Consider the following 20,333-nt stretch of genomic DNA (forward strand, 5'->3'; position numbering starts at 1 on the left):
CGTTTGGGGACCGGAACGATCCAAGGAAGTGTCTAGCACCTGGTTAAGGTCACCAGCTATTATCAGTGGCAGGGTAGTGTCTTGCAAGCCTAGGGATACCAATTTATCAAAAAATACTTGTGAGTATGTGTTCGGCCCATATACAATCAGCAGCCGGAAATCCGTGCCCTGCATAGATATCTTTAAGAGTAAGTATCTTCCCTCAGGATCCTCAGCAAGTGACGTCACTGAGCAGTGTAACCCCTTGCGTACAAGCAAACATATCCCGGCTCTTTTCCCAGATGAGGAGGCTGAATACACAGATCCCACCCATCCCCTTTGTAGTTTACAGTGTTCTTCCCGGGTCAATTTAGTTTCCTGGAGGCACGCTAAGTCCGCCCTATGGTGTTTTATCTGTCTCAAGAGCTTCGTACGTTTAATTGGTGATGTGATCCCAGACACATTCCAAGACAGAATACGGAGAGAGTGGTCACCCAGGGTCAAAGCACCAACAGCTTGAACCATCCGGCCGCATGTGATCTACACCCAGGTGCCCAGCCTCGCCCGGGTGAGCCAATATGTCCCCGCAGCAACTAATAATCAGGCAAATATGAACAAGTAACATCCCCAATAACCCATCAGTAGGCTGTTCCCCACACTCCAACACCCTCCCCCCCTCACCCCCAAAAATCCCAAAGACCATATCCCCGAAGGAATATGTGGTAGGTCCGAGAATGGCGCCTCACGAGACCCCACCCCCACCCCTGTAAACAATAATTCAACAGTGCCCCCATCATTTCAGGCTAATAACATTTCAGACTAATAACATTTCAGTCTAATAACATTTCAGTAACATTCAACTTAACAATAGCCGGTTCTGCCTTCCAGTATGAATCACGCCGCCTCTTCGTTTGCGCCTATGTCGGCTCGGACGTTGGTGTGATGGCCTTGTTTATATAGTCAGCGGCTGTCACAGCCTCGGTGAACACGTGCCACGAGCCCTCATGGTGTATCTTTAGGACCGCTGGATAGATGAACTGAAAACGATACTTATTTTCTTCCAGCTTAGAGCACAGAGGGTAGAAGGCTTTCCTGCGTTCAGTGAGAGCTGCAGAGTAATCCTGGCTTATCCGTATTGCAGAGCCTCTGAACTTCACTGCGTCGCGTTTAGTGCGGTACTGTCGCAGGATCTCCAGTTTGTGTCTGTAGTTGAGGATTTTCACAATCACCACCCTAGGCCTGGAGTCCCTTGTCGGACGGGGGCCGAGGCGATGTGCTCTTTCCAAGCACAGTGGGCCCAGAGATGTTGTGTCTGGGAATTCCAGCTCCAGCCAGCCCTCCAGCTCCGCAGTTAATTGATTGTCGGGTATAGTTTCGGGCACACCCATAAGGCGTAGGTTCCCTCGGCGAGAACGGTTCTCTAGATCATCCAGTTTAGCAGCTTGTAACTGAACCGTCTCTTGCAGGGCCGAGAGATCCATTTCGTGTGAGTTTAGGGTGTCTTCTGCTGCCGACACCCGGTGCTCCAATTCGGTCGTTCTGGCCGTCGTGTCCGACATCAGCTGTTCCAGCCTGGTCATTTGGGTTGTTAGGGCTTCTATCTGGGGGCCCAGGACCTGTGCCACCGCCGCCTTCAGTTCCAGCAGTGCCCCAGCCGAGAACTCCGTGACCGCCGTTCCGGATGCGGCCGCCATCTTGCCTGCCCCGGGACTGGCACGCTCTCTGTCTTTTCGCGCTGTTTTCGCGCGTGCCGCCTCCTGGGAACGGGTCAAATACCGTTCCATGCGGTCTAGCGTTTGTTGCTAGGCAGTCTTCGCTCTCGGGCGGTCCAATTGTCGGCGGTATGTGCGGGGGCAGAGACGGGGCCTCGGAGCTGAGCGGGAACGCGTCCTCACTCGCTCATGGCGTCAGGTGACCTCTCGATATTAATTTATACCACTTGGAGAGTGTGAGATAATAGTGGCTTGGTGTATTTTAACTCTTTCAGAAAGTCTTGTATGAAGCTGACTTATGTACCACGGGTTTAAGATTCTCAAGTATAAATCTAGATATTTCTTTTACAGGGCGAGGCAAAAAAAAAAATGTAACCACTCCGTGTTTGTGCTGTTTTTTTCAGTACCACTTGGAATGTAAACATGAAATTCTACAGCTGTATTTGTTATTACCATCTATGTGTCAAGTGGAATGTGATTATCTTTAAACACCGCAAAGTTAGAGCCAAATGATCTTCATTTAGATTGTTTTCCATTCTTTCAAGAAAATAAGAAGCAACATAAGCACTGGATGTAAAGCATTGATAAAGAAAAGTAAACAAAAATATGAATAGAAACTTTCCACAGAAGCAACAACTCACAGTACCAACTTTTTTTCAGGTACATCAGAAGCAGAAAGCCTGTGAGGGAATCTGTGAGACTATTCGATTATGAACAAGCCAAAGGAGTTCTCAAGGTGGATAAGACCAGAGTGGAGAGACCAAATGAATTCTTTGCTTTAGTCTTTATGGAAGAAGATGTAAGGGATCTGCCTGTACCAGAAATGTTTTTCAAGGATGACAATGCAGAGGAACTGTAAGAAATCTTGGTGAACCTGGAAACATGAAATTTTTGATCTGCTTTTAGTGATCTCCTACCTGTGATTAAAATTTTCCATCATACTTGAAGATTGGAGAATGGCTAACACCAATTTTTAAAGTAAGTTCCAAGGGTGATCCTGGAAATTATAGACTGGTATGCCTGACATCGGTGCTGGGTAAAATAGTGGAAACTATTATAAAGAATAAAATTACGGAACACATAGGCAAACATGGTTGAATAGGACAAAGTCAGCATGGATTCAGCCAAGGGGAAGTTTTGCCTCACCAATCTGCTTAATTTCTTTGAAGGTGTGAATAAACACATGGACAAAGGAGCCAGTTGATATAGTGCATCTAAATTTTCAGAAAGCTTATGAGACTCCTGAGAATTAAAGTCATGGAATAGGAGGCAATGATTTGTTGTGGTTTAGAAATTGGTTATTGGACAGAAAACAGAAGGTAGGGTTAAATGGCTAGTTTTCTCAATGGAGGAGGGTGAATAAAGAAGTGCTGCAGGATTTTTTACTGGGACCAGTGCTATTTAACATATTTATAAATGATCTATTAATCGGAACAAGTGAGGTGATTGAAAAGTTTTGTGTCATCTGCAAATTTAAAGTTGTTAAAGCACATATGTACTGTGAAAAATTGCAGGAAGACCTTGGGAAACTGGACAACTGGGCATCCAAATGGTGTTTGATATTTATTGTGAACAAATGCAAAGTGATGAAGATTGGGAATAATAATCCAAATCAAACTGATGCTAAGGTCCACAGATCTAGGTGTCATTAACGTTGTAACATAGTAAACGACAGCAGATAAAGATCTGAATGGTTCCTATATGGCTCCCCCAGCTTCCTACTCCCCAAATGATTCACTCTACACTTCTTTGCATTGACAAACATTGGACCACTCTTCCAACTCTTGCAGATCTTTTTTCATGTTTTCCACTCCCTCCAGGTTGTCTACTCTGTTACAAATCCTGGTATCATCAGCAAAAAGGCAAACCTTACCTTCTAACCCTTCGACAATGTTATTCACAGACATATTGAACAAAATTGGCCCCAGCATTGATACTTTAGGCACTCCACTACTCATCTTTCTTTTTTCCAAGTAAATTCCATTAACCACCACCCTCTGGCATCTGCCCATCTACCAGTTTCTAATCCAGTTCAGCACTTTAGGCCCTAACTTCAGCCCATCAAGTTTATTCAAGAGCCTCCTATGAGGAACTGTGTCAAAGATTTTGCTGAAATCTAAGTAAATTACAACTTGCGCACACCCTTGATCCACTTCTCTGGTTGCCCAGTCAAATAATTCAATCATATTCATTTGGCATGATTTACCTTTAGTAAATCAATGCTGCCTCGGATCTTGTAACCCGTTAGATTCTTGGAAGTTCACTATCCTTTCCTTCATCAATGCTTCCATTATTTTTCCAATAACTGAAATGAGGCTTACCAACCTGTAGTTTCCTGCTTCATCTCTGCAACCACTTTTGTGAAGAGGGACCACATCAGCTCTTCTCCAATTCCACAGAACCTCTCCTGTCTCCAAGAATTTATTGAACAAATCTTTAAGAGGACCAGCCAGAACCTCTCTTAGCTCCTTCAATATTCTTGGATGGATCCCATCCAGTCCCATGGTTTTGTCCAACTTCAGTTTTTCAAGTTGTTCATAAACATTTTCTTCTGTGAACAGCATGGTATCCACTCCATTTTCATTTATAACTTTGCCAGCCAATAGTGTCATTGTAGACAAAACCCTAAAATCTTTTACCTGTGGCCAAAAAAGCATATAAGATTCTAGGATTTATTAGGAAAGGGATAGTAAATAAGGCCAAAGATACGTGTGAGTTCACTTTGAGTACGAGGGACCGCATAAAAGTTTTCAACCCAGCCAAGAAGAGTATGATGTGGAGCCATTTCATATCATTGAAATGAAAACTTGGAATAATTTGTAAGTTTCATGACTCCACATCATTCTCTTCTTGGTTGGGCTAAGAACTTTTCAGCGGCCCCTTGTATTACATTCAATTCTGGTCACTGTATCTTAATTAGAAAAAGTTCAAAGAAGAGCAACCAAAATGATTAAAAAAAAAAAATCTTTATTAATTTTCCAAACTAAAGAAAAAGTGCATACAGATATAGACAATTAATAGCACTTACAATTGCATAAATATAAAAATCAAAATACCTTATACCTTCCCCCCTCCCTCCCCTCTCCCCCATCTAGATGTGTGTGGAAAAATAAAAAAATCCAAAAATTAAGGATTGTTCCAATTAACCAATCTACAATTTAATAAATGTTTCCAACAGACCCCAGACTTCTTAGAATTTTTTATTATTTCCCACTTGTTCTGCATACAATCTCTCATACCTTTAATATAAACATGTTTCCCACAAAAAGGATAGGTTTAACCTGTCATAATTTTTCCAATTCCTGGTTATCTATTGAATGGCCAACAACAAGGATTCCAAAACAATATCAAAAAGCAAAAGAGATAAGGGACATCTTGTCTAACTCCCCTCTTCAGAAAAAAACATTCTGAAAATGTATTGTTAATATATAATCTGGCAGAAAGGGAACTATACAAAGTTTGAATCATTTGAATAAATCCGGATCCCATTCCAAACCAATCCATTGCTTGATACACGAAAGTCCATTCTACACGATCAAAGGCCTTCTCTGCATCCAAAAAAACAGAGAAGGCCGGATCATCCATTGTTTTTGCTAAATTTAGCATATGAAATGCCAATCTGGTATTATTTGAAGAATGTCTTTGAGCAATGAAACCTGTTTGGTGCATACCAATCATATAAGGGAGAGCCTTGGCTAATCTTAAAGCCAATAACTTAGCCAGGATTTTCCCATCCACATTAATTAAAGAAATAGGCCTGTAGTTTGAAACCAATATGGGATCTCGGTTTGGCTTTGGCAAAACAATGGTTAACGATTCCGCCATAGTACCTGATATACAACCCTTAATCAGTTGTGATTGATATAAATTTAAAAGATGAGGTAGTAATAAATTTTGAAATTTTTTAAAAACTATACTGTGAATCCATCACTACCCAGGGTGGATCCAACCGTGAGAGACTTCAATGCTGCCTGGAGTTCCGTAGATGATATAGGCACTTCAAGTTTTTCCTTTATATGCTTAGGAATTTTTGGCCCATTTATTGAATTTTAAAATTCTCTACTGTCATGTTCTTTATCTGAATAAAGCTCAGAAGAATAGAAAGCCTTATAATAGTCCAAAAATTGTTTTAGAACATCACCAATATGGGTATGAATGTTATCTTTTTCATCTTTAATGGCCACAATCTTTACTTTTCTTTTTTTGCTTTAAGATAATTAGCCAAAAATCTTCCCCCTTTATTCGAGTTTCCATAATACAGAGCCTGCTGAGAAAACAAATCTTTCCTAGCCAATTGTGAGGAAATCTCATTATATTTGTATTTAGCTTTCAATAAGGCATTCAAAGTGTCTTGTTCCCATTTTGAGACTAATTGTGACTCTAAAATCAAAATAATTTGTTCCAAATTGGAAAATTCTAATTTTAGCAGTTTCCTAGTATGTGCCGAATATGAATTTTTTTTGCCCTTTCATAGTAGCTTTGAAAGCATCCCAAATAATTTCCAAAGAGATTTCCTCTAAGGTGTTGAATTGAATATATTCATTCATTTTTATTTGAATTTCCTCAAGAAAGTTTGAATCTGCAAGCATTGCATTATTAAACCTTCAAACAGGTCTATTAGAATCTTCTTTAGTAAACTGATATTCTATCCAAATTCCAGCATGATCTGACAAAATGATCGGATCTATGCTAGCCTTTGTGACATTTTGAATTAAATAATTCGAAACAAAAAAATATTCAATTCTTGAAAACGATTTATAAACTTGGGAACAAAAGGAAAATTCCCTAGCATTCAAATGAAAAATCTGCCATATATCCTTTAAACCACATGCATGTACCAGATTATCCAGACCTAATGATTTTATTTCTCTACTCGGTTGTTTATCAATTATTAGATCCATGACAGCATTAAAATCTCCGGTTACAATTAAATTAGTTGTAACCAGTGATAGAATAATTTGGAGTGTTTTAAAGAAATCTACCTGATAGTATTCGGTGCATAAATATTAAAAAGCATCATAGTATCTTTTCCTGAAGTCAAATTAACATAGAGCCATCTATCCAATGGATCAGCTCAAAAGTTATCGAAGTTAGCAGAGACAGTCTTGTTAATCAGGATTGCCACCCCTGCCTTTTTACCTACTGCTGGGGCAAAAAAACCAATGTTTTACCCATCGTCCCTCCAATTTGGCGGATAGATGAGTTTCCTGAATAAAATAAATATCTACTTGCTGACTTTTCAAAAAAATTAAGAGCCTTTTTCTTTTGATAGGGTGATTGAGTCCATTTACGTTTAATGAGTAAAATTTTAAAGCCATTTTCTTTTATATGTAGGTACTATCAAATGAAAATGTAACTTCTTTGCCGAAATTATAACTAATTTTCTCACACACATCCAGAATCCTAAACTAACAGTCCCCTCCCTCCCCTAAGGGTTCCTTTTACTAAGGTGCGCTAGTGTTTTTAGCGCACGCACAAGATTACCATGTGCTAGCCAAAAAATTACCGCCTGCTTAAAAGGAGGCGGTAGTGGCTAGTGCGCGTGGCATTTTAGCGTGTGCTAAGCGCACACTAAAACTGCTAGCACTCCTTTGTAAAAGGAAGCCTAAGTATCTCAAAAACTTGGGTGCGTGCATACTGACTAGCAATTGCCACTCTCCCCCAGGCACCCTAAATCTTCCCAATAATTCATCCTCCCCATTTAATAAATAATACAATAAATTATGATTCCCAAATAAATTAAACAACTATATTATTAAGCATGAAATATTCAATATAATTCATTTAGCCCCTCTAGCAGTTTAAGATAATTCCTTAATAATACAGTATTTTGATATTTGAATAATATAACATTCAATGTACGTTTTGTTTAAAATTACTCAGCACCCCTAGATAATATGTATAAGTCTTACCAATCAATAAAGTAAAATTAAAACCTCTGATTTATCATAACTGAATTAAATAAACAAGTCAATTAATTTATAACAAATAAAATTCACCCACCCTCTCATAAACAATGGATATGTCAGTAATAATTAGAATGAAATAGTCAATAAAAACTAGAATTAGTAATACTAATTAATTAATTATTATCTCAAATGTATTAAACGTGTCAGAATATCAAATTTTCTATTACTGATATAATGATTTTCAAATTTGTGCTACTGTAAAAGAAATTTAATATAACATTCAATTTAATAATATATTCAAACACACAGTAACCAACCACCCTACCGTACCCATTCATTCTTTTACTTTTCATTCACAACTACCCTAAAAATAAAAACTCCCACCCCAAATAACTCCATTACCATTTGCCAATTCAAACATCCCACTACAACTACTATCTATCCATGCATCCTTCAGAATTACAAGCCAGAGCATTATAAATAGTAGCCATTATCCCCTTTGTACAGACTACATACAGCCCAGGAGCTATCAATCTCAAATAAACACACCACAAACACCCCTGCCATCCACAACCCGCCCCACATTCTGCAAACAACAAGCAAGTAAAGTCTCACCACCATCCCTGCTAGGAATACTCCAAAACAGAGCTGCTATCATGACATCAGAAGCCCAGGAGAGCAAAGGAGCTGATATCATGCAGAAGGAACAGGCATTCTCCAGTTTCTGCAGTGGAAACCTCTTGCCCATTTCTACCATGAGCCTCTCTTGACCAGTCTCAAATAGATGCTAATGGGACAAGTTTTCCCTGGGTTCAGCTCACAAATCCAAACATGGTTTACTCCTGCCTGCCTCCAGCCAATGTGTTAATTCCCAGGAGGAAGAGGAACTCATTCAGAAAGAAACCTTCCCGATATATTCTCACCAGAGGCCACACATACTGGTGATTAAAGCAGACAGCCGGACCATTGGAGTTTTCTTAGCAAGTCCCAGGATCCTATTGTGGCTGCCGGAAGTGTTTGGGCCATTTGCGGTGTGCTGCATTGTTTAGTGATGGCATTCTGTTAGTACCGACCATTTTAATTCTTCAATGAGTACTTTCCATGTAGCGGGATTGATGAATGAGAAGCACCATAAAACCACCGTTGGCGAACTTTGAACTCCATTCCGTTTTGGATCTACTGAGCTAAGTACTCTTCACTGACTCACACTGGTTTTCATTTTATTTCATTATTTTTTAATTGACAGGCACATAGGACTTGGAATATAGACTGAGGACTTTTTCTAGCTTCACACACTTTTTCTTTGATGTATTGACGACTTTGAGTCATTTTTCACTTTCATTTTTTATTTTTTCACATTTTGTGTTTTTGTTAAGTAAGGTTTCAGGGAGATTTTCTTTGTAATGATTTTCTCTCCTGATGTCCACACCTGGGGATGATAGTGTTTCTATTTAACAAACATTTATACCTCATTGCATATTTTATAATATTTCAAAGGAACAATATGATGTACTGGGCAGGGTTTATTTAGATTCATTTCTTAGTGCTTGTCACTGCATAAACACCGCCCGGGGCCATTGGTTGAATCGAGGGCATCGGGCCCGTACTGACGGATTCCTTTGATTTATTTTGCTTGATTGTATCCGTGACACTTAAGTAGGGGAAATTTAGATTTTTCTTTTTTCGTATCGCCCCCAGGGACATCCTAGGAGAGATCATCATTTATTATACCAATTTTTTTGTATTCTGTTAGTGTCACAGAGTCTGGGCATGCGCAGGGGGTATTTGCCGGTTTAGTCTCGTCGGTCCTCTATTTTCACTCACTTAAGTCTGTAGCATCAAGGTTGCCACTGAAGAAAAGAAGAGGAATCCAGCCACCCACTATTTTAAGTTCTTGTAAACCGTGTCGAGCTCCATTCTCATGGAGATGATATGGTATATAAACTTAAGGTTTAGATTAGATTAGATTAGATGTGGGGAGAGGCTCCAGAGAGCCTCCCTCAAAGATTCATATGCTGGTGAAGTGTGGGTCCTTCATCTCCATCTCAAGTTTGGCACGCAGGAGTCACTGTCAGATCATCTTAACCACACTGTCGAGGCAGGCTCGTGGGAATGACATGCGCCAACAGCAGTCATGCTTTCGCTGCGATCCAGTCCCTTCTCTCCCCAACCTCGGTGCGGTGCCAGTAAATTGCAACGTCACCATGGTGCACGAAGGGGCGGAGCCTAACCGACTCGAGGCTTAGAAAGCACAACAACGCTCTGGCAACAAAAGAGCTACAACTGTAAAAGAATCCATTCCTGTCTGGTCTGCAAGACGTCAGAGCATTCAATCTTACTTCCATAAAAAAACATAACAGTTTCTTTGTGGAATTCTTCCGTAACTATGGTAATCATCCATTTTCCAACCCCAAACATCTCCAATTAAAATAAATAAAAGCTTTTTTTCCTCATAACATCAACCATGTTATAACCAAAAATGAAATAAAAATAAAATAAAACAAAAATGATCCTTACAGTTTTCAAGTTAGAATGATAGAAGTTTATGACATCCCATCAGCAAATTGAGAAATATATTCTTTCAATTTCACAGGGTCTTCAAAATGAATGGTCTTGTTAGTGTGTGTAACCCTCATTACCGCCGTATACTGCTCCCATTTGTCTTAGTTGTGGGCGAAGTTGCAAAAATTGCTTCCTTGTATTTGCATTGGCCTTTGCAAAGTCAGGGAAGAATAGAATACGTGCCTCTTGCTATTTTAAATTCTTTTTCTCTTTGGCAGCCCTTAAAATTTCAAGTGCTTGTGGGAATCTTAGTACCTTAAAGATTATTAGCCTAGGTCCTCTCTGACCATTAATTTGTTGCGATGGAACTCTGTGTGCACTCTCAAATTCTAATGGCTGCTTGAAATTTAAAGAGAGTATCTTAAGGATAAAATCTTCCAGGAATTTGATGGTATCTGCACCTTCTGCTCCCTCTGGAAGACCAATCAGTCTGACATTGTTCCTTTTGCCTCTGTTATTGATTTCCTCGAGGTCCTTAGTCAGTCGCATGATCATTATGTGATCTTCCTGAGTTTGAATCAAGATTCCTTCAGCTTCAGACACCCTGTGCTCCAAGCTTTCCAGATGAGCATTTGAGGCCTGTACCTGCTTTGCCAAATTTGCCATTTCATCCTTAACCATTGTAAGTATAACTGAGTTATTTTGTAACTTGGTAGAGTTGTCCTGTAACATTTCTTTAATGCTTTTCATCTCCCCAATCAGCTGCTCTAAAAGTTCAGTGGAATCCTTCGGCAGAGGTACTTTAGATGGTGTTGGGGGGTCAGGCTTTGACCTCTTAATTAAACCTGATGCTGCAAAAGCATTTTCCAAATGAATTTGTCTTCCCGTAGCCATATTTAACAAATTCTGAAATTTTTGAGGAAGAAAACAGTACTTAGTTGAGCTGAAGAGGCCTTTGAGGGGAGAGCTCGGCAGTTACATAGCCACTCGCATCGCAGCCAAGTTCTGGAATCTCGAGCAACCAAAATGATAAAAGGGATAGAATCCTCTCATGTGAGGAAAGGCTAGAGAAGTTAGGGCTCTTCAGCTTTGAAAAAAAGATAGCTAAGGACAGATATGATAGAGGTCTACAAATTCCTTAGTGGTGTAGATCAGGTAAAAGTAAATCCATTTTTTGCTCTTTTAGAAAATACAAAGACTAGGAAACACTCAATGAAAATTACATGGAAATACTTTTAAAACAAATTGGAGGAAATATTTTTTTTACTCTGTGAATAGTTAAGCTCTGGACGTTGTTGCCAGAGGATGTAACAGTGGTTAGCCTAGCTGTGGTTAAAATAGGTTTGGCAGCATGGAAAGTTACTACTATTTGGGTTTCTGCTAGGTACCTGTGACCTAGATTGGCCACTGTTGGAAACAGGAATCTGGGCTAAATGGGCCATTGGTCTGACCCAGTGATTTTTGTGTTTGGAAATGTTTGCACTGCAAAACTTCTATTATTTGGAGGAAAGGAAAAAAAAAAAAGAAAGGGTGGTAACTAGCTTACTGTTAATGATGTCAGTGTGACATAGACTTTTTCTGGGGGGCAGTGTTGGAGGCCTATCACAAGTAGAGAATTACACAGGAACAAATTTTTCCCCATCCCCACAGGAACTCATATTCCCCATCCTGTCCCCGCAAGTTTTGTCGCTGTCCCTGTCCTTGCCCCTTTCCTGTCAGCTCTGCCTTAACTGCACAAGCCTTGGGCACTTATAATTTTAATGTGTTTGAGGCTTGTACAGATGAGAACAGAGGTTGGAGTAACGGGGCAGGGACAGGAAAAGAACTCACCGGGACAGGATGGGAAAATGAGTTCCCGCAGAGACTGGGAAAAATTTGTCCCCTTGTCATTCTCTAATCACAAAAGCTCCATCCAAAGCTGAAAGCAATCTCCGAACTCAAGGAAGTGCTGCATATGATCTGGGATAGCCTGCCACAAGAACCAATAGACTTGAAGGCCTGTGCATTCCCCATTTGATTTGCCCTACTTTTACTCAATACTTGGCCCTTAAATTTAAAATATAAAGAGAATGGACATGTTAAGCATTCACAGTGACTGTGAAACTCTAACATATTGTTAATTATATTGTTTGAATGATGTTGTTTTATTGTGTAGCCCCTCAATATCTCTCCTCACTTATCTCCTCCTATGCTTTCCCCCTTCCCCCCGTGAACTCTGTTCATTGGGTAAGTCCCTCTTATCTGCACCCTTCTTCTCCACCAACTCCAGACTTCATCCCTTCTTTCTTGCTGCGCCATATGCTTGGAACCAGAGTCAATATAACATGCTCCTTCTCTAGCAGTCTTCAAATCCAAGCTAAAAGCCTACTTTTTGAAGCTGCTTTCAACTCTTAACTTCCACTCACTATCAGATACCTTTACCCATTGTACCATTCCTTCTACCAGAAACTCCCCAGCCCTGAGATGTCCTGTCTGTCCAAATTAGATTGTAAGCTCTTCTGAGCAGGGTTCTTCTATTGAATGTTAAATGTACAGCGCTGCATACGCCTATCATCACTGTAGAAATGATAAATAGTAGCAGTGTCTTAGCTTAAACATTTTAAAAAAATTTTATTTATAGAAGTTATATTTTTACAAATCAATTATAATCCTTTGACTTGATACAGATTACCGTATTTTCACTCATATACTGCGCACCCGTGTAAAACGCGCACACGGGTATAGCGCGCGGGAAACTGTAATTTATGTAAAGAATTTTTTATATAGTGCGCACACCCGTATACCGCGCATGCCGCCCCGACTCTCCCGTCGCCCCCTGACTCTCCTCTGGCCGCCCCGACTCTCCTTTTGCCCGCCCCGACTCTCCTCTCCCCCTTGAAGTCCTGTCCCCACCCTGAAAGCCTGATGCCCCCCCGATGTCCGATTCACCCCCCCGCAGGACCGCTCGCACCCCCACCCCGAAGGACCGCTCGCACCCCCACAGCCTCCCACCCCCCCATCATGGAGAAGCTGCCTACCTTTGTCCTGCTGCTTCCTCTGCCGGCGGTCCCGCCCCTTCTCTGAGCCCTGCGTCTGCGCTGCTTCCTCTTCCGGCGGTCCCGCCCTTTCTCTGACATCAGAGAAAGGGCGTGATCGCCGGAAGAGGAAGCAGCGCAGACGCAGGGCTCAGAGAAGGGTCGGGACCGCCAGCAGAGGAAGCAGCAGGACAACGGTAGGCAGCTTCTCCATGATGGGGGGGAGGAGGCTGTGGGGGTACGAGCGGTCCTTCGGGGTGGGGGTGCGAGCGGTCCTGCAGGGTGAATCGGACATGGGGGGGGGGAACTATGTAAAAAAAAATTTGTACAACGCACTCACGAATATAACGCACATGGTTATACTCGGTTTGTAAAATCGTGTATAACGCGCGCAAATACAGTACATCAACTAAAATAAGGAAACAATTTTCTAGCAGGTAAACAAAATCTCAAATATTTTGCCCACAATAGGTACAAGGTCAAGAAAAGTAAATTATGAAGAAAAACAAAAATAAATTTGAGTAGCAGCACTACTCATCCCAATCTACAGCTGGTACTTGAACAACGTGGTAAGCTATTCATTATTAGCTGTAATTGCCATCTCCTCCTTTGCCCCAATGAATTCAAGCAGTTGTTTAGGCTCAAAAAATAGAAAATTCTTATTTTGATATGAAATATAACCTTTTGCTAGAAATTTCAAAATAAATGTACCACCCAAGGCTAGGACTCTTGGCCTTAGGGCCAAGAACTCTTTGCCTTTGTGACTTTTGAGAAATATCAGGAAAAATACAAATAGTAGAGCCAAAAAACTGGTCATCAATATGCTGAAAATAAAGATGAAGACTATAATCCCTATAATTTTCCAAGGCAAAGGTTATCAGAAGGGTTGTCCTATCTGTTATAACTTCTAGGGAACTCTCTAGAAATACTGACAAATTCATGTCCACTGAATTATCTCTTGGAGTCTCCTTTGGAGTTGAGACCCCTGGATCTCTTTTAATATTCAGATATTGTGCTCTCACAGTTGGAGGGAGATTTTCCATCAGGATAGCAAAAATTTCACAGAAGTTTTTTCACTCCATTTCGTTAGGTGATATAATAGGGCACTTCGGAAAATTCAAAAGTCTCAAGTTCTTCTTCCTAAATTGATTCTCAAAATTTTCCATCTTCTATGATATAAAGGATCACTCTTTAACCAATTCCAATCTATTCATCTCCTTGATCTTAATCTCTTGTTTATCCAATTTATCACCTAAGTTAAATAACAAAAGTCCTTGTTCCTCCACCTTGGAAGAGATAGTCCCATAATCATTATTATGCTCCGAAAAGCTCATTTTAAGCTTAGAATCCATAACAGATATAGCTTGCCACAATGCTTCCATATCAATTATAGCTGGTTTTCTCAACTCCCCAAATTTCAAGATATTCCTTCCCGAAGCTCCCCTTACCTCTTCTGCAGTGTAGAGCAGAGATTGTTGAATACCGGCTAAACTTTCTTCATACAAATTCAATATCGCTGTCCTTCCTAAGCTGGGCTGTGTAGATCCCTCTCGGGGTAACAGTTCTCCAGCTGCTCGCTCCACTGAAGTGCTTCTGGGTTGGGGAGGAACCAGTCTCTGTTCCAGGCTCAATGAGACCTGGTCTGCACTGAGGTCCACCAAAGAAGTTGGGTTCTCTCCCAAAGTAGGTTGGAATGTGTCCACCAGGCAGGTAAGTGCTCCGACAATCGTCATCTGAATCATTCGCCGAGGAACCATCAATACTTGAGGGTGAGGGTGGGAGGCTCTTTTTCTGTTCTCCATATCCGATATTGGGGAGAGTAATTGCAAGAACACCATCTTGATCGAGCTTGAACATTTTTAAAGTGCAAAAATCACTCGGTAATAACATAGATTAAGATTTATTTATTTGGTTTTTATATCGCATCTTCCCATGAGAGCTCAGAATGGATTACAAGTTTACATAACATATATATAGATAGATAGATAGATAGCATGATGAGCATTGTATGACAAAACATAGGATGGCAGTTTAGTATAGCATGGCAAAGTCAAAAAGAACCCAAAGTCAAAAAAGACCTAAAATACTTAGAAAGATACCAGTTCAAAATAACCTGTATATATCTAGAGGGGTTATCTCTCATTGAATAAAATTGCTGTGTTACAAAAAAAAAAATTAATACTTTTGGTTAGTGCTAAATGTTTAATAGTAATACATGAATATTGGGCACTTGGATATATCTTTATAAGGCCAAAAAATCTAAGAAGCATCAAAAACTAAGCCTCAATTAGAATTAATATATTCGTTTATGACCTCAGCAGTACAAACTGTGAGAAAGACTTAATAGTAATACATAGCACAAAAAAAGAAGCACGAGGCCTTTAAGTTCCGAGCAATCAAAAATCTATTTATTAAAGGCCCCCTGTGCTTCTTTTTGTGCTTCCTGTTTAGTCTATACTTCGACTCCCTCTCCATTTTGATTGTCTAATAGTAATATATAAGCATGATTAAGTATGGCAGATTTCTTATTGAAATTCAAAGTGGTTACTAAGAGAATGGCAAAAAATTATAGGGGATTGTTGTGTGTGGGTTTGTTTTTATTTGGGGAGGGGGGGCATTGCCTCACCCGGTATAAATGCTCCAGTATCAGATATGATGGTTCTTCCAGGGTAGTATATAAAAAGTGTTCTCAGAATAGATGGCTTGGTATAATATTTTTCAGATGCGACTGTGCTTTCTTTGGAAATGTGCTGATGACCCCTAGGGTAGAACTGTGAGAGAAGTGCTGGAGGTGTTGCTTGTATCATTTTGAACCCGACTCTGGCAGGGTCAGGAGTTGCTGGGGGTCGCATGTGCCCCATATATTCTAGACACAAGGAATTTGTATAAGCAAGCTCAGAGGGCTTATTGGAGGTTGAGGTCTTTGGTGGAGGGGGCTCCTTAGAAGGGGAGGATTTGTGAAAGGAAGGACCACAGGGAAAATTGTGATGGGGGCTCTTTGGGTAGGGATTTGTAATGGGGGGTTTTCAGGAGGAAGGATGTGTTGGCGAGGGGGAAGGGGGATATTAATCTAGTAATGACCACCCCTTTTAAGATTTGGCCCAAAAACATCAGTGGCATAATACTCTTGATCAAGAAAAATAATGCCTGCTTTTAGCTAGTATTATTTTTCCAGGAAATAACACAACTTGCTGTGTTCACCACAAACTGCGTTACATCATTACAAAGTAAATTGTACATCTTGTGTGCTTTGTTTTTTATTACTGTGTATCTCACAGTAACTCGTGGTAATGCAGTGTATGTTTATTGCTATTTAATGCATGTTAAGGGGCAAATCATATGCATTATGGCCATGATGATGCACATAAATAACTACCCCCCTTTATTTGTTTATGGACACTTATTAAACTACAACTGGTACATCTAATCCTGTTTCACAATTTTTGTTGTTTTTCTGTTAATTTCTCTTGTGGAACTCTTTGGTTCTATTTTGCATGTTGTTGTTTAATCTTTATATACCACCATTTAGAAAATATCAAAAATACTTCTAAGGCAGATTTTTCAGTTTTAAAACAGTGCCTCATTTTTACCCCACATTTTAAAGTTCTTACTAGACAAGTTAAAAACAACAGTGTTTTTTTAGAAGCTTTGCTTGAGGCTTATACTTGTTCATAAAAAGTGGTGCAGCTGAATGCTTTATAGGTATTAATGCTCAAACTGTATTGCTGGGGAGTCAGGCAGTCAAATCAGTTTGAACATGTGTTTTCTTATAGTAGGATAATTTGAAGAGACTAGATGATGTGCTATTTGTATAGGCATAGCCTAGTGGATAGAACAGCAGGCTTAGAACCAGGGTGAGCCAGGGTTCAAATTCCATTAATGCTCCTTGTGACTTTGGGAAAGTTACTTAGGCCCAGATTATCAAAACTTTTAACGCGGTTGCTAAACTGGTTTCTGATGGTTTAGCCTGTATGCATTTTAGCAGCAGATTGTAAAAAAGGCATATCTCTGTCTTTAGCGAGCTTTCTAGCAGTCTCCGACACTGCCATGCAAATGGGCTCTTCATCATTAAATTGAGCACTCCAGTGGATTCTTTAAAATCGCTAAGCCATTTTCTAAGAGTGGTGTCGGCTTTTGGCGACAAAAATCAGCGACTGGTCCAGGAGTACCTGTATAGTGACAGCACTGTTTTAAACTCTGGCAGCAGGAGAGATGTCCCCACTCTCCTGCTACCAAGCAGTGAGAGAGATGCCCATTCTCTCCCACTGCCACACAATACCACCCTGCCTCTGACAGCCCCCTCCCGGTACCTTGAATTAGATGACTTACTGGAGGGATGGCTACTCCCTCTGGCCAGCTGGCCCGCTTCTTCAAAATGGGCCTTCCCCTCCCCGGTGCATCCTGGGATACACCGGGGATGGGCCTGAGACTGATTGCCAGGTTGTTTAAGGCCCCACCTATAGGAGGGGCCTGAGGAAGAATTGAGAGTAAGACCTGCATAAAAATGTATCATAAGACCTGCATATATTGTAGGTGAAGACCCCTGAGAACCCCAAATAGTTATATTTCTAAGAGAGACACTGTGCATATGAATTCAAACTTCTAAGCAGTCATTTTCCTCTCTGATAGTAAGAGAGAGATTCACCTTTGCTCCAGAAACCAGCAGTCAGATCTCCTGACTGTGACATCACTGTTTTGGGACTTTTCAGAACAGTACAATACATGATAAGAAGTCCTCCTAAGAAGTACTAGCAAAGGACAGTGTAACTCAGGAAGGTGGGAGGCTTGCTCTCTTGTTATTAGCCTTAGTATTGGGAATGCATTTGTCAGGGAAATATAGAAAAGTCAATTTTGGCACCAGGTGACGTCACGCTTCAATATGGCTTCATGATAAGTGTATAGACCATTCAGCCAATAAAAATGACATATATGACAAACCAATGAGAAGTGAATAACTAGGAGGTACCCTAGGCTACTGAAATAATGTATATAAGTGACATGCTGGATGGTATATGGGAAGAAGGAGGAGAGAAGAGAGAGGAGTCAGACCCAAAAGAACATCAGATTGCTATTTCTTATGTATGTTATCCTTATAGCCAATATGCTGTACTTTGCTATTTCATGAGTTGCCTTTTGCTTATTGCTAATAAACCTAACTTATTGTAACTGTCACTGTCATGAGGTCTTTATTATGGGCTGAGGATAAGATCTGCAGCAATCTTATCAGGCCTTAAACAACCTGGGTCAATTAGAGGCTCAGGCCCCTCCCCAGATGCACTGGGAAGGGGCCTAAGGTTCTGATTGGCCTGGTCGCCTAAGGCCCCTCCAATGGGGCATCCGGGCCAATCAGAACCTTAGGCCCCTTCCCGGTGCATCCCAGGAGGGAAAGGCTTATTTTGAAGAGGCAGGCCATCTGGCCAGAGTAGGCATCCCTCCAATCAGCCATCTAATTCAGGGGTTGGAGGCAGGGGGGCTGTTGTGTGGCAGTGGAAGAGAATGGGTATCTCTCCCACTTCTGGGAGGGGGGCGAAATTTGCTTGGCAATGGGAGAGAGTAGGCATCTTTCCCACTGCAAGGGGTGGGGTTGGCAGCAGGAGAGATTGAATATCTCTCCCGCTGTTGTGTTTTTTTGTTTTTACGTTTTATCTGCGCATGTGCCAATTGCTATCACCAGTGATGGGCACATGCAAATTTAGCGAGTCTTCGCTACTCTCTGCCAACCTCATTTATATGAGCGTTTTTTGGAGGATGACTCGCTTTTTTTAATTAGCTACCAGAACGGTTGCGATAGCAGCCCGTCATTTTTAATGCGGTTTGTTTTTTTGGGGTTTTTTTTTTTTTTTTTTTTTAAATCTCGGCTTTTGTTGCCTCAGATATAAACTCAGAGCAAAACTTACTGAAAGTTGCTACTGTGTTAACCACATGTTAACATACATTAATGTGTGGTATAACTACTTAAGGTCATTACAGATTAGAACTGAAAGATTATTAGTGATGCTATTTGATCTGAACATACATCACATATCCTGTATTTTCTGTAGTTGTTGCCCATTGAATAGCATCGGACAGATAGGGAAAATGCTTTAGTACCTGATTTGTAACCTGTTCTGATCTCATTTGGGAGGACAGGCTAAAAAACTATAAATAAATTATAGCATTGGTTCACAAGGCCTTTAATAACGAAGCACCTGCATCTGTTGTTGCACTATTGACATTTTAAGATTACAAAATCAATGTTTATTAGATGTTCCCTTTCATTGTTAGATTTGGCTGGCTGAGGCTCTTGAGCAGATATTTTCTGTTGCTACACCCAAGTTTATGGAATTCTTTGCCTGTTGAGCTGAAACTATACTTCTCCCTCCGTATTCGCCGTGATAGGGGATTAACAGACCCGTGAATACAGAAAAACCGCAAATAACTTTTTCATATATTATTTGCTGTTTTCTATTAAAAACCATTGTGAATATGTTGAAACCGCGAATAACATGGTGGGAGACCTGGCCTGTTCCTGAAGGAGAGGCAAAACACGGTGAAGAAAGTGTCGGGAATCAGCAGTTTTTCTGTGTAAACACTTGGAATCGGCGATTTCTCTGTGCAAGCTGATGTAATTGGGGGGGAGGGGGGGAAGGAGCCAGCAAGCAAGCTAAAAACCATGAATAATCAAAACCTCAAATGCTGAAACCGTGAATACGGAGGGAGAAGTGTACTAACAAAATATCCTTACCTTTGGAAAACAGTGTGCCTCCTTTATTTAGACAGGCGGTTCCATTGTGTCTTTGAATAGAAATGATGAGACAATTTCACTAGCAGTTTTAATGTGGCACTGTTTGGCTTCCAGAGAAGTATTGGGAAAGCATGATTTTTTTTTTTTTTTTAATATATATCTATTTTACTTAGTTGTTATTAATTTTTAAAATTTTATATATTTTAAACTTTGGGTTTGATTCCTGTATGTTAAATGTAACTCACCCCCTCTTATCAAGCTGTGCTGCTGAAGTGTACCTGAGCCACCCTTTCTATTCCTTTGGCGGCTCAATAATTTAGCTTATGCTGCTCAGGAGCGCAGCTTGATAAAAGGTGGGGGAGGGTTTTTTTTAAAAGATTTTTATATTATGTAGGCTAAAAAAATTTTAATTTTATGCAGTGAGACTTATTTATCAATATGGTATGTGAGCAACTATAGGGGGAATTCATCAAGATGTGCTAACTGATTTAGC

General features: G+C 40.5%; 1 protein-coding gene across 6 annotated transcripts in view; it reads left to right on the top strand.

The window, feature by feature from the left end:
* The window catches only part of RUNDC3B (RUN domain containing 3B), a 230,784-nt gene that overhangs the window by 188,888 nt on the left and 21,563 nt on the right, over positions 1–20,333 (top strand). The window contains exons 9-10 of one of the 6 annotated variants that reach the window (XR_004538137.1): positions 2,352–2,669; positions 10,634–10,772. The exons of 4 other annotated variants lie outside the window; for them this stretch is intronic. The gene's annotated coding sequence lies outside the window, so the exon portion shown is untranslated. Of the gene's footprint in view, positions 1–2,351; positions 2,670–10,633; positions 10,773–20,333 lie in introns of those variants that run through there. One more of the 6 variants, XR_004538136.1, reaches the window with a different exon arrangement.

This window comes from Geotrypetes seraphini, chromosome 2 (genome assembly GCF_902459505.1).
Source record: "Geotrypetes seraphini chromosome 2, aGeoSer1.1, whole genome shotgun sequence".
Taxonomy (NCBI): Eukaryota; Metazoa; Chordata; class Amphibia; order Gymnophiona; family Dermophiidae; genus Geotrypetes; species Geotrypetes seraphini.